This window comes from Tamandua tetradactyla, chromosome 19 (genome assembly GCF_023851605.1).
Source record: "Tamandua tetradactyla isolate mTamTet1 chromosome 19, mTamTet1.pri, whole genome shotgun sequence".
NCBI classification, from domain to species: Eukaryota; Metazoa; Chordata; class Mammalia; order Pilosa; family Myrmecophagidae; genus Tamandua; species Tamandua tetradactyla.
The window spans coordinates 28,251,506-28,266,931 of NC_135345.1; the positions used below are offsets into that span (position 1 = coordinate 28,251,506).

Here is a 15,426-nt window from a genome sequence, read left to right on the forward strand (position 1 = left end):
AATGTTAGTTTGACCAACTACTGGTCTTGACTGTGATCACATAGTATCTCTATAATATTTTGAGTTATCAAGGTGTCTTTTCAATCATTTTCCAATGAGGGAAATTGAAACTTAAATCATAATTTTGCTGATAGGTTAACAGATAACAGAAAAGGGAGAAGATATTTATAGACAAGGAAGCAAAACACCAAATCTAACTAAAGATCTAAAATTAAACAGGGCTATATATCAAGGCTCAAATCCTAGCTTTTTGACCTTGGGGAAGTTATTTCAATCTCTGTGCTTCAGTTTTCTCATCTATACAGTGAGAGTAACAGCAACTGTTGTCACAAAAGGTTTCTTGAGGTTTAAAAGGTTCAACACTATAAAACTTTCAGACCATTATCTAGCACATTTTAAGTACCATGAGTTTCCTTGGTTGATGTTATCATTAAGGTACCTGAATTTGCATTTAAAATCAGATTGCAATCATGAAACTTGAAAAATATAAATGACCTCAAATACCATCTCAGATATTTTCTACCTTTAACATCTGAAAATATTGATATCTGAAACATTTATTTTATTTTATTTTATTTTGCATTTATTTTTCAAGGGTCTAGAGCTTAGGAATGGCCAAATTAGCTTGGGATGCCAGTCTCCTCATTTCCAGTTCAGTGCTGTTCCTATTTCACTAGTACTGTTCATATAATAGCAGTCTTTTGATTGAATGAATAACTTAAACAGTGCTTTAGAGGAAAAAGTGAGGTCAGAATGATTTACAAAGTTATATACCACATTCATACATGTAATTCAGCCCTGTTAATTACGTTCACAGGAATGTGCTGCCATCATCTCTGAAGGGGAAGTTTTGGATCATGTATGTTAATAGAAGGAAAGCTAGAGGATAAAACACGGGACTATAGAACAAAGTGAACCCTGGGGTGTATGATGATTGTGATTAATAGTGCAAATATAAGAATATCCTTTCAGCAACTATAACAAAAGTACACTACTATTACAAGGTGTTAATGATAAGGTAGAAAATGGGAAAAATACACATTAAGCAAAATATGGACTATATAGTTAACAGCAATATTTTAATATTTTTGCATCAGTTGTAACAAAGGTACCACACCAGTGTGAATTGCCAATAGGGTGTATATGGGAATGTTGTATTTTTTATTAAAAGAATGTTACATGTCACAGGAAGTAATCAAATTTCTTCATCAGTTACACTGTTTTGCTCTGATGCTTCTCTGAAAGTGTATACAGTCAGCTGCAAGTTGAAACTTCATCTTTATTAGAAGAAACAACAACTTTACATGAGAAACTAGGCAAGTATATACGTTATGTTCTGTCAATTAACATAAACCTGGTAAGAATGTAAAGGTGGGACAAGGTCAGAGTCTCAACTGACAGGACCTTTTTAGACATCTTGAACTTTATATAGCTACATATTTACATGAGTTATATGGTCCCTGTTGCCATCAGTCTGTTTTCTGGATAAGTAGATTTTCTTTGTCACAAGGTTAACTGCCCTTATGGTAGCTAAAAAAATCTATTAAACCTCTCCACCTGGGAATTACTGCTATTCACACAAGTAATATGACCAAAGCTCTGGTATATATAGGCATTGCTTAATAAAAGAAAATATGTTAGTAATCCAAGTCCTCAATCTTAAAGTTTGCACCTATGAACCTAACTTCTGTAAGAACGAAACTAAGCCTAAGTATTAATGCCTAAGAATCACCTCCTGAAAATCTCGTTGTTCAAGTGCAATCCCTGCAAATGAACTCACTACTTTCCCCCTTATGTGGAACATGATTAAAGCTAAGCCTCCTTGTTTCCAAAGGATTGTTACTAAGTATTAATCAGAGAAAGACCTTGCTCAAAATGTAGAAATATTAATTAATATAGTTTTTTATGGCTAAGAAATTTCACATAAAGTCAAGAGGTCATTCTGGAGGTTAATTTTATACAGGTCTCAGCCAGATTTCACAAACTACAACAGTGCTCCTGAGGGCCCTGGGGATGTCTGGACACCATAGGAAATTCACATGGGTAGGTTAAATCAACACACCCTCAGTAGGCTTTCTCTGTGACTCTATGAAAAGCTATTTCCTCAAATAACATAGTTGTATTCACTTATAACTCTCCTAATTATGATTCTTTAACTTGAATCTATAATTTTCAATTTACTTGTTAAGTGTATTTCTTAGAGGCTTAAAGCTGCCAGATTGAGCCCCCAAACCCAGCAGGTATGTGGTCAGCTCCCACTCTTCATTTTTTGAGCCTCTCACGGTCAATTAACAAAATGATGATGATGATCGATTAGCCCCATCGTGAGAGCAAGGAGTATCTTCACCTACAAGCAAAATAAGTCCATCCCTCTTCCCCCTAATATCTATGTCCCTCCTCAGTCAGAAGCAGCCAGAATTTTCATTGTCCAAAATGCCTTAAGGTTGAGGAATGAACAAAAATAAGGGGGAATTGTAGCCACAGACTAGAGCAGATTTGCTGTTAATGTAGTTTTTATCTTGTGTCAATTGAGAAATTTTTAGTATTGCTATAGAAAGAAAAAAGATAAAGTGACATGATGTAAGCAAGTTATTCTTAAAAGGTTTGGGGGATAAAATAGTGTGTACATGTTAAACATTGGTGAATTTGGGCAATGGGTATAAAAGAGTTCGTTGTAATATACTTGCAATGTCTCTGTAAAGTTGAAGTTATTTCAAACTAAAACATTAAAAAGGTTACACTGGCATCATTTTAGAATTATTTTGGCATGATTACATATGCTCACCAATGTTCTCATCTCTATTGGTTCACTTGGCAGAGTCTGTCTATCAAATGACAGTCAACTGAGTTAGTAGAATTTGCTGATCAATTGATCTGGAGTTGGGAGGAGAATTCTAAAAAATGGCATGGGGGAGAAAAAGCATTTCTAAATGTACCAAATTAGGACTTCGTTAACTGAAACAAAGAAGCAAACACGAGACTCTGACAAATATTTTACTTTCTACCAATAATCTGTTACCTCCACATGTTTATTTCTTGACCTCATGTCAAATTAATGTCCTTAATATTTCATGTATGAGGTTGTTGCAGTTAAAGAAATATTCCATTTTCCAGGACTATTAAATTTTTGCATAGTTTTCTAACATAGAATGTAGTTAGATATTTTAAATTCATTGGCTCCTAAAATGTTAATAAAAATGTATAATATGAAAGTTGAATAAACTATCAAAATGACTTGTGTGTCTTTTCTTTTTTTGTACCCTGTATGATGGGGGTCATATTTCATTCTTTTTCCATGTTAGTATCCTATTATTACAGCACCATTTGTTGAATTTTTGTTTGTTTTTTCTTTGCTTTCTCGTTTGTTTGTTTTGGGAAGTGCATGCATGGGAACTCACGTGTTTCTGAACAATGCAAATCCCAGAACCTCAGTCACAGGCACACAATACCAAAATCCCTAAATTTCCTGAGGCTAGGACAAATTCTTTTTGACAAAAAATAGAAATAAAACATAAAACAACAAATAAAATACACAAACAAGCCAAATATCTTCTTCCATTGAATAGATTGCATTTTTATCTTCTTGATAAAGTCATTTGAGGCACAAAAATATTTACTTTTCAGTATGTCCCATTTCTTTCTTTTTTTTTCTTGTGCTTTGGGTGTGCAGTGTAAGAAACCATTACCTATCACAAGATCTTTATAAGATACTTCCTTAGATTTTCTTCTGGATGTTTTATGGTTCTTGCTCTTATATTTAGTTCTTTGATCCATTTTAATTTAATTTTTGTGTAGAATGTGAGATAGGGGTCTTTTTTCATTTTGGATGTTAGTATCAAGCATCATTTGTTGAAGAGACAGTTCTGTCACAATTGAATGGACTTGACAGCCTTGTCATAAATCAACTGATCATAGATGGGAGGGTCTATCTCTGAACTCTCAATTTGATTCCACTGGTCAATATATCTATCTATATACCTGTACCATGCTGTTTTGATCACTGTAGGTTTGTAATATGCTTTAATATCAGGAACTGTGAATCTTCCAACCTCTTTCTTCTTATTCAAGATGTTGATGGCTATTCATGACACTTGTCCTTCTGTATCAATTTGATAATTGTCTTTTCCTTTCTTCAAAGTAGGTTGTTGAAATTTTGGGGGGATTGCATTGAGTCTATTAATTTTTGTTGAATTGTCATCTTAACACTATTTAGTCTTCCAAACCATGAACACAGCATGTCTTTCCCATTTACTTAAGTCTTCTTTGATTTGTTATAATTCTGTTTTGTTTTGCTTTGTTTGTTTTCTGTGTTCAGTTGTTTATATCCTTGGTTAAATTTATTCTTAGATAATTGAGTCTTTTATTTGCTAGTGTAAATGGATTTTTTTCCTTGTTTTCCTCCTCAGATTTCTCATTACCAGTGCATAGAAACTTAACAGATTTTTGTTTGTTGATCTTCTATACTGCTTTTTGTGGCATTCTCTATATAAGATCATGTCCTATGCAAATAGTGAACATTTTATTTTTTATTTTCCAATATGAATTCCTTTTATTTATTTTTCTTACCTAAGTGCTCTAGCTAGAACCTCTAGCACAATATTGAATAACAGTGGTAACAATGTTCCAGGTCTTAGGAGGAAAGCTTTCAGTCTTTTACCATTGAATATGATGCTAGCTTTGAGTTTTTCATATATGCCTTTTATCATCTTGAGGAAGTGTCTTACTATTCCTATTTCTCAAACTGCTTTAATCAAGAATGGATGCGGGGTTTTGTCAAATGCCTTTTCTGCATCAAAGAAGACAATCGTGTGTTTTTTTCCGTTCTATTCGTTAATGTGGTATATTACATTAATTGATTTTCTTGCATGGTATCACCCTTGCATACTTTGGATAAAACCCACTTGATCATGGTGTATATTTCTTTTAATGTGCATTTGGATTCAATTTGCAAGTATTTTGTTGAGGATGCTTGCATCTACATTCTTGTATTATCTTTATCTGGCCTTAGTATTAGGATGATGTTGGTTTCATAGAATGAGTTAGGTAGTGTTTCCCCCTCTTCTGTTTGTTTTTTGGAGACTTTGAGCAGGACTACTATTAATTCTTGTTGCAATTATTGGCAGTATTCACCTTAAAACTGTTTGGGCCTAGGTCTTCTTTGTTGGGAGATATTTACTTATATTGGGCTTTTGAGCTCTTTTATTTCTTCTAGAGTCATTGTAGATTGTTTGTGTGTTTCTAGGAATCTGTCCACTTCAAAATTTGTCTAATTTGTTGAGATACAGTTATTTATAGTCTCCTTTTATGGTTCTTTTTATTTTTGTAAGGTTAGTTATAATGCCCCCATCTCATTTCTGACTATTTATTTGCATCTTCTTTCTTTTATAATTTGTCAGTCTAACTAAGGGTTGGCCTATTTTATTAATCTTCTCAAAGAACCAAATGTTGGTTTTGTTGATTCTATTAATAGTTTTTAAATTCTTAAGTTCATTTACTTTTGATCTAATCTCTGTTATTTTTTTCCTTCTGCTTGTTTTGAGGGTAGCTTGCTATTCTTTTTCTATTTCGCCCAGTGTGCAGTTAGGTCTTCAATTTTACCTCTTTCTTCTTTATTTTAATGTAGGGCATTAGGGTTTTAAATTTCTCTTTTCATTACTTTTGCTGCATCCCATAAGTTTTGATATGTTGTGTTCTCATTGACTGACTTTGTGCTAAGGTACTTCTTTGACACTTCCTTTAGTTTATTATGGAGTTTTTTAATAGCTCATGTTTAACTGATCAGATGTTTTCATCTCTGTGCCAGTTTGAAACTGTTCTGTGCTCCAGAAAAGCCATGTCCTTTAGTCCTCATTCAGTACTACTGGTTGAGACCTTTCTTATTGTTTCCATGGAGATGTGTCTCCACTCATTCAAGGTGGGGTTACTTACTGGAGCCCTTTTAGAGAAAGCTACAGAGCCCATGCAGCCATAGACCTTGGGAGATGAAGAAGGAAAATGCCCTCTGGGGAGCTTCATAAAACAAGAAGCCAGGAGACCAAGTTAACAAAGTTAACACCACCATGTTTGCCATGTGCCTTTTCAGTGGAGAGAGAAACCCTGAACATCATTGACCTTTCTTGAGTGAGGGTAACCTCTTATTGGTGCCTTAATTTGGACATTTTCATAGTCTTACCTTAATTTAGACATTTTCACAGCCCTAGACTGTGAACTTGCAACTTCATAAATTCCTCTTTTTAAAAGCCATTTTGTTTCTGGTATATTGCATTCTGGCAGCTTGCAAACTAGAACAAGCTTGTAACTGATTCATGCCTTGGATTTATTATACAATTATTGAAATTGCTCTATTTGTGCAGTTGTTTCCTTCTCAGAAGAAATCTTCCTTTCCCCCCATTCCTTCTCCAGTAACATTGATCTGTTCTATTTCTTTTTTATTTGCCTCTGTGTTTTTTTTTAAACACTCCTTTGGTTGTCTCTAGCTGCTTTTTCTGGGAGTAGTGTCACCTGGGAGAGGACTTTCCAAAGTCAGCGTTTCCCAGTCAATACAGGCCCAGGGACTCATGAAGGAGGCATAGGTTGATTCCAAAGTGCCCTGGGGTGGTGACCCAGTAAGACCCCATGCTTCTCTTTGATGACTCCCTAAATCTGTGCTTTCCTGACCTTCCCAGAAGATGGCAGTCTTCAACAAACTGTTCTATACAGTGCCAAGGTGGTACTGTGCCTCCAAGTCTCAACCTACTCTGTCCTTCCAGGGGTGAGGTTGAAACACAGGTTGTGGGCAGCTTTTATTCAGGACAAATTGATGCCCTTACATAGTAGAATGATTTTTTTTTTTTATTTTTTAGAATGATTTTTAAATGAAGCTGTAGTGATTTCAGTGGACAGACTTATAACCAGAAGAAAAACAAAAGAATGCTTTTAAGAACAAAAGGTTTCTTTTTCCTCCCTCTCATTTCCTCATCTGAATACTTTTATGAGTCGAATATTTTACAACCTTATGTTAGATGGGAAAAAGGCTGCCTTGCATATTATTAAATATAGAATTATAAGAATAATTACATAAAATATATTGCATTTGGATTCCCCCCAAAGCTATTTTTCCAATGAATTCAAGCTCATTATATTCAGCTAGATCTATTGATTCTATTTCTACAGATTCTAAGTGATTTCTTGCAACTTATCCATTGCAACCCTTTTAATTAACAATGCATATGCAATACAGCAGTAGGCAGTATTTATCCCATAGTATTAATTTGGCACCTGCACAGAGACATAATGCCTTATACTAAGCAAACACACAACCTAACCTTCATGCCCTAAAAAGTAAATTTCTGTAGGATGTCTTGTGGTGTAATTTCCCGACTGGTAGTCTAGAAATGTGTTTTCTGCTCCTCTCTCAGTTAAATGGGTCACTTTATCTACCCAGACCTCAGTCTCTGCCTCTGTAAAATAAGGATCTGTAAGAGTTCCTCTCAGTATCTCTGTACTGGGTTGCTGTGAATTCTCTGTCTCATGTTGGATTTAGTGTGATATGCTATTCTCCAGGGCAATCTGGAAAGAGCCAGCCTTGGGGTCTTTTGGACACATAGTAGGTTCTCTTAAAACATATTATTGACACCAAATTCTGACTGTTGGAGAGTCTTCCAAGTGTGTCTGAGGAGTAAGAAAATAACAATCTTTCTCATAAACCCAGTTCTGCCTCTTCAGTTATATCGCCATTATTTTGTTATATAAAAGGCACTAGGTCACCAAATGGCAGAATCAGTTTGGTTTCTCCCTAAGAGGATTTAAACACTTCATAAGTTCCCATGTCCTTGTTCCATTTTGGATCTTTGACTCTCAGAACCTGTATTCAGTGTTTCCACATAGCCTTTAGCACGATGAGACCAGAAGGGAGATGGTATCCTTCCCAAGTGTGTTGTGTCTCCAGAATCTTATATCTTACAGCAGATCTCTTTCTTCATGGGGAGAAGATAGCATGGTGCATACTACAGGTAATTCTTGTACTGGGCAGACAGAGAGAGTCACTAAAGGGCAGACTTATGCTCCCTTGAGGAACAAAGGGAAAAGTTGTTTTTTACTCCATATAGTTAAAAATACTAACTTTTAAAGTCAAAGACATTTACTAATATGGACTAGTCTCTGAATATAATTTTTTCTGTATATCTGTAGCCAGACCTGAGAAAACAAATAATAATAACAGCAATAATTTTTATGTGTTGGTACTTGTCAAACCCCCTTCTTCGGCAAGCAGTGCCCTTACACTAAACCCAGAGCTTCTGCTTTAACACTCTAGTAGTAAGTGGCCCACAGGACCCAATTCAGCAATACCGGAAGTGAGTGCCCTTTGGAAAACAGAGACAACTCCTCTATCTCATAACACTTATTACCTTTCCTGATGTGAGAACCAGCAAGAGCAATTATTACCACTTACAAGTTCATCTTCAGAAAGAAAATAGGGATAATGATACCCTCCTCCCTGTATTGTTATGGGAGTGAAGTAAAATAAGGTACGTAAATGCTTAGCCTGGCATGTGCCAAGTGCCACAGACTGGCAGCTCACATAATGTCACCTGTTATTATCATCAATGCTCTCATAAAATGAAATACTAGAGTTGTAGACGCTTGCACCCAAGCAAAGAGCTACACAGCTTTTGGGTTTCTTTCAAGATATCTCCCCATGTTTGAGAGAGAACAGCAGGAGGAACCCTAAATTGAGCCTATCTTAGTCATAGAGCAATGCCATGAGATGAGGTTGTGGTTTTAAGCCACCATACATGTGATAATTTTTAACAACCGCTGTAAGAAAGAAAGAAAATACCTGATTTCGAATTATTTGTTAAGAAAACAAATAATTTGGTATTTGTTTTCTTAAACATTGACATTTAAAAAAATGCATTTTTAAATTTTAAAGAGGGCCCCTGAGCTGTATGGGCTTATACCGCCACAGATCCGTGATCCACAGCTATCGATAGTATATATGATTGTTGGCTCTGTTAGCATGTATGTATTTTTCCCACAACATGTATTTGTCTCTTCCAGATTTATAGATATACTTTATGATGTTATTGGCATTTATCCAATGCCAAGGGGCCTGACACGGGGATGGGTGTTGTAGTCACGCGGTGGGTGTGGGATGCCCAGGGATGATCAGGAATTTATCACAAGAGAACTCAACACACTTCATTAGCAGAGCAGAACCTCAAAACAGTTGCTGCTCTGTTATGCCAAGTTGATTCCTGTGACCCTTTGGCAGAGATGGTGTCCGAGAGGAGAAAATAGGGAACTATTGTCTATTCAGCGATAGGAATCCCTGTCATTTTATTCCTTCCAGCCCATTTGATGCCTGCGTGCAAACCATTCCATGGTCATATTGGCTCTGGTGGAGCACGTGACTCCCCATGAAGGGTGCTGACTTCTCCTGTCCCAGCCAGTGGTCCATCTGGATATGCCCTTAGAAACCGCTGAAGTGTGCCTTCAGCTTCAGAGCATCTCAAGTTATTTCTCCAAACTCTGAATATTCCTTTTCCCTGATAGATGCATGCAGGCTTTTCTATACATACACATGACCTCTTATTATATATTTATGGGTGCTTTCCTATATGTGCTGTGAGTAGTACTATATTCCACTCTGATTTTTAAGAGAGAAGAATGTGTTGTACTTTTAATGGTTTCTTTTCAAACACTTTAGTTTGTGAAGGTTTATGATGTACGGTTTTTAAACTCTCTGGCCTATATTAAGCCCTCTAAGTGGAAACAATAAGTGAGTAACATGGGGTTTCTTGCAAAGCACATTCTAATTTGCTTGCAATTGTGGCAATGTGCACCTCTCCTTCCCTACTCCTACAGACGATGATAGACTACAACAATGAAGATGGCCTCACTACTAATAAGACGGGTTTTTCCCCTTGGTACTGAGCTTAGCAACCCACCACAGTCCAGATAAATCCAATACTTGTATATGAAAACCCAGGCCTGGTAAAAACATAACCTCAGCTTGTCCCCTGTGATGCTCTTGTTGGCAGTTGTTCATGGATGATAAATTGCTTTGATTCCAGAAAGTGGTGGTGCCTGCTACTTAAGTGGAAGCTTATGAAAATACCAAGACCTACTTTGTTCACATATAGCTAACTTCTAATTACTCCTTCTTTGCTTCTTTTTCCTTTGTCCTTCAGCATTTCAAGCAACATGTTGACTTTTCTTAAGGTTCATTACTATTCCAGGAATACTGTTTTTTTTTTTTTTTGACAATTTCAGCTTGCCTTTCTATTTGTTTATATTTCTCCTCCAATTCCCTCTGATTTTCTTTTATTCCTTATTGAAGTTTTTATTGATACTGAGAATGTTAATCATTTTTCCTTTCCTTACTTCAATTGTGAGACAATTAGAACAATCTAATAGTTAGATTTAAAGAGACATTAGCAATTTTCTTAATGTAGAAGCATGTGTTCAATTTAAATCACTGGCCTCATTCACTCATTCTTTTCTTAATTCAACCTTTACTGTAGCCTTCATACATGTACTCGGTGAGCACTTTTGGGCAAGTGTAATTCCCTTCAATAATATAAGCCATAAACCTAAATTGAAATATCTGTAGTAGTTATTACAATGTGTGGTGCTATGAAAGAATAACCTTCATGTTTAAGACAGAAAAAAAAGCCATGAAAGTTAAAAGGGTAAGGGAAGAACTGAGATATGTGCAGCATGGAAAATAATCATAATGAAAAGTGGAAAGGATAGATATATTAACTTCCAGCATAATACAAATGAAATAAGATCTCATTAGTTCAATAGGTGACTATTCCTGAATTATATTCATGTTTCTACCTCCTTATTGGTTCTTGAAAATGTAAACAAGATAAATGTTCAATTTCATGATGCATATAGACTGTATCAAATATAGTATTCATACATTTTAAAAGGGAAACATCTTGGGAGCACAAATTTGGGAGTGGCAATAATTTGTGGGATCTACAAAGAGTTTCTAGAAGGAAGACTCTAAGCTGAGAAATGACTTTGGAGTTTTTTTCAGGAAGAATAAGGGAAAAGACCACTGTAGGCAAAAGGGCTCCGTCTTTTGTGTGACTAAATAAGTAAGCAGGTTTTAAGTACATATATTGTCAGGTTCTATGTTAGAATATTAAAATATCGCATTCATTAAAACAATTTCCAAGTGGCCATTGTTGTTTATATTGTAAAAGCTAGGAAACTAAATATCCAAAGAAGAAAAAAAAAAGTGATTTCTCCATGACCATCCAATTAACAAGTGGTTTGTTTGAGAGTATAGAATTCTGGATTCAGGCAGATGAGATTCAAATGCTGTCTCTATCAATTACTAGCTGTGTCACTCAGCTATTTATTGCTTTCACTTCATTAAACATCAGTTTCCTCATCTCTAAAAGGGGACCAATAATATTATCTGTTTCTTTTAGCTATGAGGATTAAATGACATTTTAATCACAAGTGAGTAAATGCACACTAACACATCACTGGCATGCAGCAAATGAGAGTGAAATGTTACCTGTTATTATTATTTTCCATTACACATGCTTGGATGTGTACAGATAAGTATGAGTTAGCTTTCCAAAGGAGATTTAAAAAAAAAATGGGAGTGGAAAAATGAGGTTTTTTTTTCCTTTATGTTGTCTAAAATGTTCTCTAACCATTGTTTCTCAAGGTTCACAGTGAAATAAACAGACTAAAGAATACAAATTGACAGCATAAAAAAGTAAACAGCATACAGAATGTCTTAGCTTGCCAGGGCTGTTATGACAAATACCACACACTGGTTGGCATAAACAGCAGGAATTTATTGGCTCACAGTTTGGAGGATAGAAGTCCAAAATCAATGTATCAGCAGGACATACTTTCTCCAGTCTGTAGCTTTCTTGCTGGTAATAAATCTCTGCCTCCAGCACATGGTGCTATATCTCTTTCTGCCTCCTCTTTTGATGTCTACTTCTTTGTTGAAATGTCCTTCAATTATAAGGACCCAAGTCATACTGAATTAAGGCACACCTTGATTCAGTTTGGCTTCATGGTAGTAAGACCTTCAAAGATCCTATTTACAAATGAGTTCACGCCCATAAGACTAGGGGGTTAGGACTTGAATATGTCTTTGTGGCAGACGTTATTCAATCTACTTGAAAGAATAATGAATAAAACTCTCTCTTTTACATTTTCAGTGCTTTCTTTTTACATTTTCAGAAAGCACTGAAAATGTCTGTCTCATTAGTCTGACATATGTTATGTATGTGATCTTCTTACTCCCGTGAGGGTAGGAGTGGAAATCTCCCTGGGAAGCCGGTACTGCCTGTGACTTACTCTCACTTACTGCTTTCACCATGGATTCTTTGTACAACTGCCCTGCTTTGTTCTACCCTGGTACATTTATTTCTATATGCTCTCTCTCCAACTTTTTCTCTTTTATGGAATTGTGCATGTACAATAAATATTTTTTTTATTTATTGGATGTCGACCTAAGTGAATCACTACTATTATTCTGCTATATGCATCTCCAATGTAATCCTTGGAATATTATAGTTTAGTTTTATGAGAAAGAGTATCATCTTTCTTATTGCTCAAATTAGCAATTGTATTCCAGCTTCACCTCCTTCTCGCGGATCTTTAGCCTTTGTATATTCTCATTTTCTTCTCTTTAAAATGGGGACACTGATGTCTAACACTTTATTCTGAGGAATTATTGGCATAATGTGTAAAACTCTGTGACATTCCTCCAAAATACTGACCGTTAGATATGTCAAAGTTTTTTTTTTTTTTTAATTTGATGTTGTTGAAACCAGGTGTTATATCTTACTTTGATTTAAAAATTTGTTTTATCGAATTGGAATGTTTGGTTATCATGTCAGTTGTATGTAATTCTAAAGTTTTACCCACTAGTGGTTTGGAACTTTATGTACCCCAGAAACTCAAATCATGTTCTTAAAATGAATCTAATCCTATGGGTGCAAACCTATTGTATGTAGGACCTTTTGATGAGGTTATTTCAGGTAAGGCATGGCCCAGGGTGAGTCACAATCCTCTCACTGGAGTCCTTTTTAAAAGAATGAAATTCAACAAGAAGTTGAAAGCAAAGAAATGTAGAAGAGAAAGGAGAGATCAGCTGATAACGTCATGTGCTTGGCCACATGGCAGAGGACCCAAGGATTGCCAGCAAGCTGTACTTGGAAAGAAAGCATTGCCTTGATCATGCCTTGATTTTGACAATCTTGTGGTCTCAAAATGTAAGCTAATAAATTCCCATTGTTAAAGTCAACCCATTTCATGGTATTTGCTTTGAACAGCCTACTAAATTAAAACACATCCACTTCCTCACAGTCTCTGAAACAGAAGCCCTTAATCTTTTCCACAATTGACCTTTATGTCTCCTGAAGGCCCCTCCAATTATGTGTTCCTGGTTTCTTTACCTATATACATCCTCAAGTACTACATATATTTCAATTCTGTCATTTTCTACCCCTACTTCTCCATATGCTCAAATCTTTCAGGTGCCAAAATAAAAATTGCTTCTCTTTTTTTCTTAAGATATACTGCAATTTCCCCTTTATTTCACAATCTGAATCATCTGCAGTGCTGACTATATATTTTGCCAGTATTTTATCATCTCAGACTCATTCCTTAGTCCTATTCAATCAAATCTTGCTCAGTCGCTGATACCAAGTTTACAGAAGTCAATAATAAGAGCTCAATGGCCAAGCCCTATAATCTCTTCTTGCTCATTTTCTTCCTGACTATGCAGTAGCTTTTGATGTTATGGACCATATTATTATTATTTTAAAGATTGTTTTGTTTTGTTTTTCTTTTCTTTTCTTTTCTTTTTTTTTTGCATGGGCAGGCACCGGGAATCAAACCCAGGTCTCCCGCGTGGCAGGCGAGAACTCCACCTGCTGAACCGCCGTGGCCCGCCTGTTTTGTTTTTCTTACTAAAGAATTTTTAGGTTTATAAAGATTATACAGAAAATATAGAGTTTCCTAACACCATGCCATTTTTAACATTTTGTATTAGCATGGCAACTCTGTTATAATTGATGAAATAATGTTATTATAATTGTACTCTTACAATGGTTTGTGTTAGAGATCACTGTTTGTGTTGAACAGTCCTATGACTGTATTTTTATTCTAGATATTATATACCGCCTAAAATTTCCCCTTTTAACTATCTTCAGATGTATAATTCAGCAATGTTATTTACATTCACAATGTTGTATTGCCATCACCACTATACATTACGAAAGTTTTTTATCACCCACCCAAAATGGAAACTCTGCACCAATAAAGAATCAACTCTTCATTCCTTACCTCTATCTCACCCCTTGTTGACCTGTATTCTAGTTCCTGACTGTATGAACTTGGTTATTCTGATTATTCCATCTCAGTGAGCCCATACAGTATTTGTCCTTTTGTGTCTGGCTTATTTCAACAAAATGTCTTCACATTTCATCCATGTCATTGCATGTATCAGAACTTCATTCCTTTTTACAGCTGAAAAATATTCCATTGTATGTTTGTAACACATTTTGTTTACATATTTACCCATTGATCAACATTTCAGTTGCTTCCAACATTTGGCAACTGTGAAAAATGCTGCTATGACCATTGTGTGAAAATATCTGTTCAAGACCTTGCTTTAAATTCTGTTGGATTTGTCAAGCTTATATGGTAATTCTGCATTTAACTTTCTGAGGAACTTTATGGAACACATTATACCTTGAAACCATCACCTCTCTTGAATTTTTTCAGGATGCCTCTTCTACTTAGCTTCCCCTTTCTCTCCTCTGCCCACCCTTAGTGTAGGAGATTTTTTTAATTCTGTCCTTGACCTTTTTCTATCTAAATAACCTTTTCCAAAATAAATCTCTTCACTCAGTTCACATTTAATAGCTCTCAAACATGATTTGTTATATTCACTCTTTAGAACTTACTCATCTCTTTATGTTCCTTATATAATCAAGTAGTTCTTCCAGCTCACTAGACATAACTTATCTTCAATTCCAAACCCCGACTCATTTCCTATACATTCTTATCACTTCTGCCTTTTGTAAGGTTTACTACTTTTCTCTAAGATTAGAACTTGATCTTCTTTTCCCTGTAATAACTATTGAATGATTGTCCTCAACTCTTTATCCAGCCCATTACTACCAGAATTCAAATATCAGAATAGTTCTACTCTTCCTTGAGTCCACTCTAGGATCTGTAGAGAACAAGATAAGAATCAGATTGCTGGGAAACTTCACTGAGTGGAGTTGCCTGGGGATTTTGTGACTCATGGATACCTTTAACAGGGGGTATAAGACAACCAAATCAAAAGAGACAGGTATCATTTCTGAGGAAAGAATGCCTAGAAGTCATTTTGAGCCATTCATAAAAAGATGTAGAGAAGCTTTAAATGAGAAAGCAAATCATGAGTTC

General features: G+C 35.6%; 1 long non-coding RNA gene across 10 annotated transcripts in view; it reads left to right on the forward strand.

Annotated features, from left to right (window-relative positions):
• Positions 1 to 15,426, forward strand: part of LOC143663535 (uncharacterized) — a 550,609-nt gene that overhangs the window by 121,022 nt on the left and 414,161 nt on the right. The window contains exon 5 of one of the 10 annotated variants that reach the window (XR_013165995.1): positions 818 to 966. The exons of the other annotated variants lie outside the window; for them this stretch is intronic. This is a non-coding gene — a long non-coding RNA (uncharacterized LOC143663535). Of the gene's footprint in view, positions 1 to 817; positions 967 to 15,426 lie in introns of those variants that run through there. 10 annotated transcript variants of the gene reach the window in all.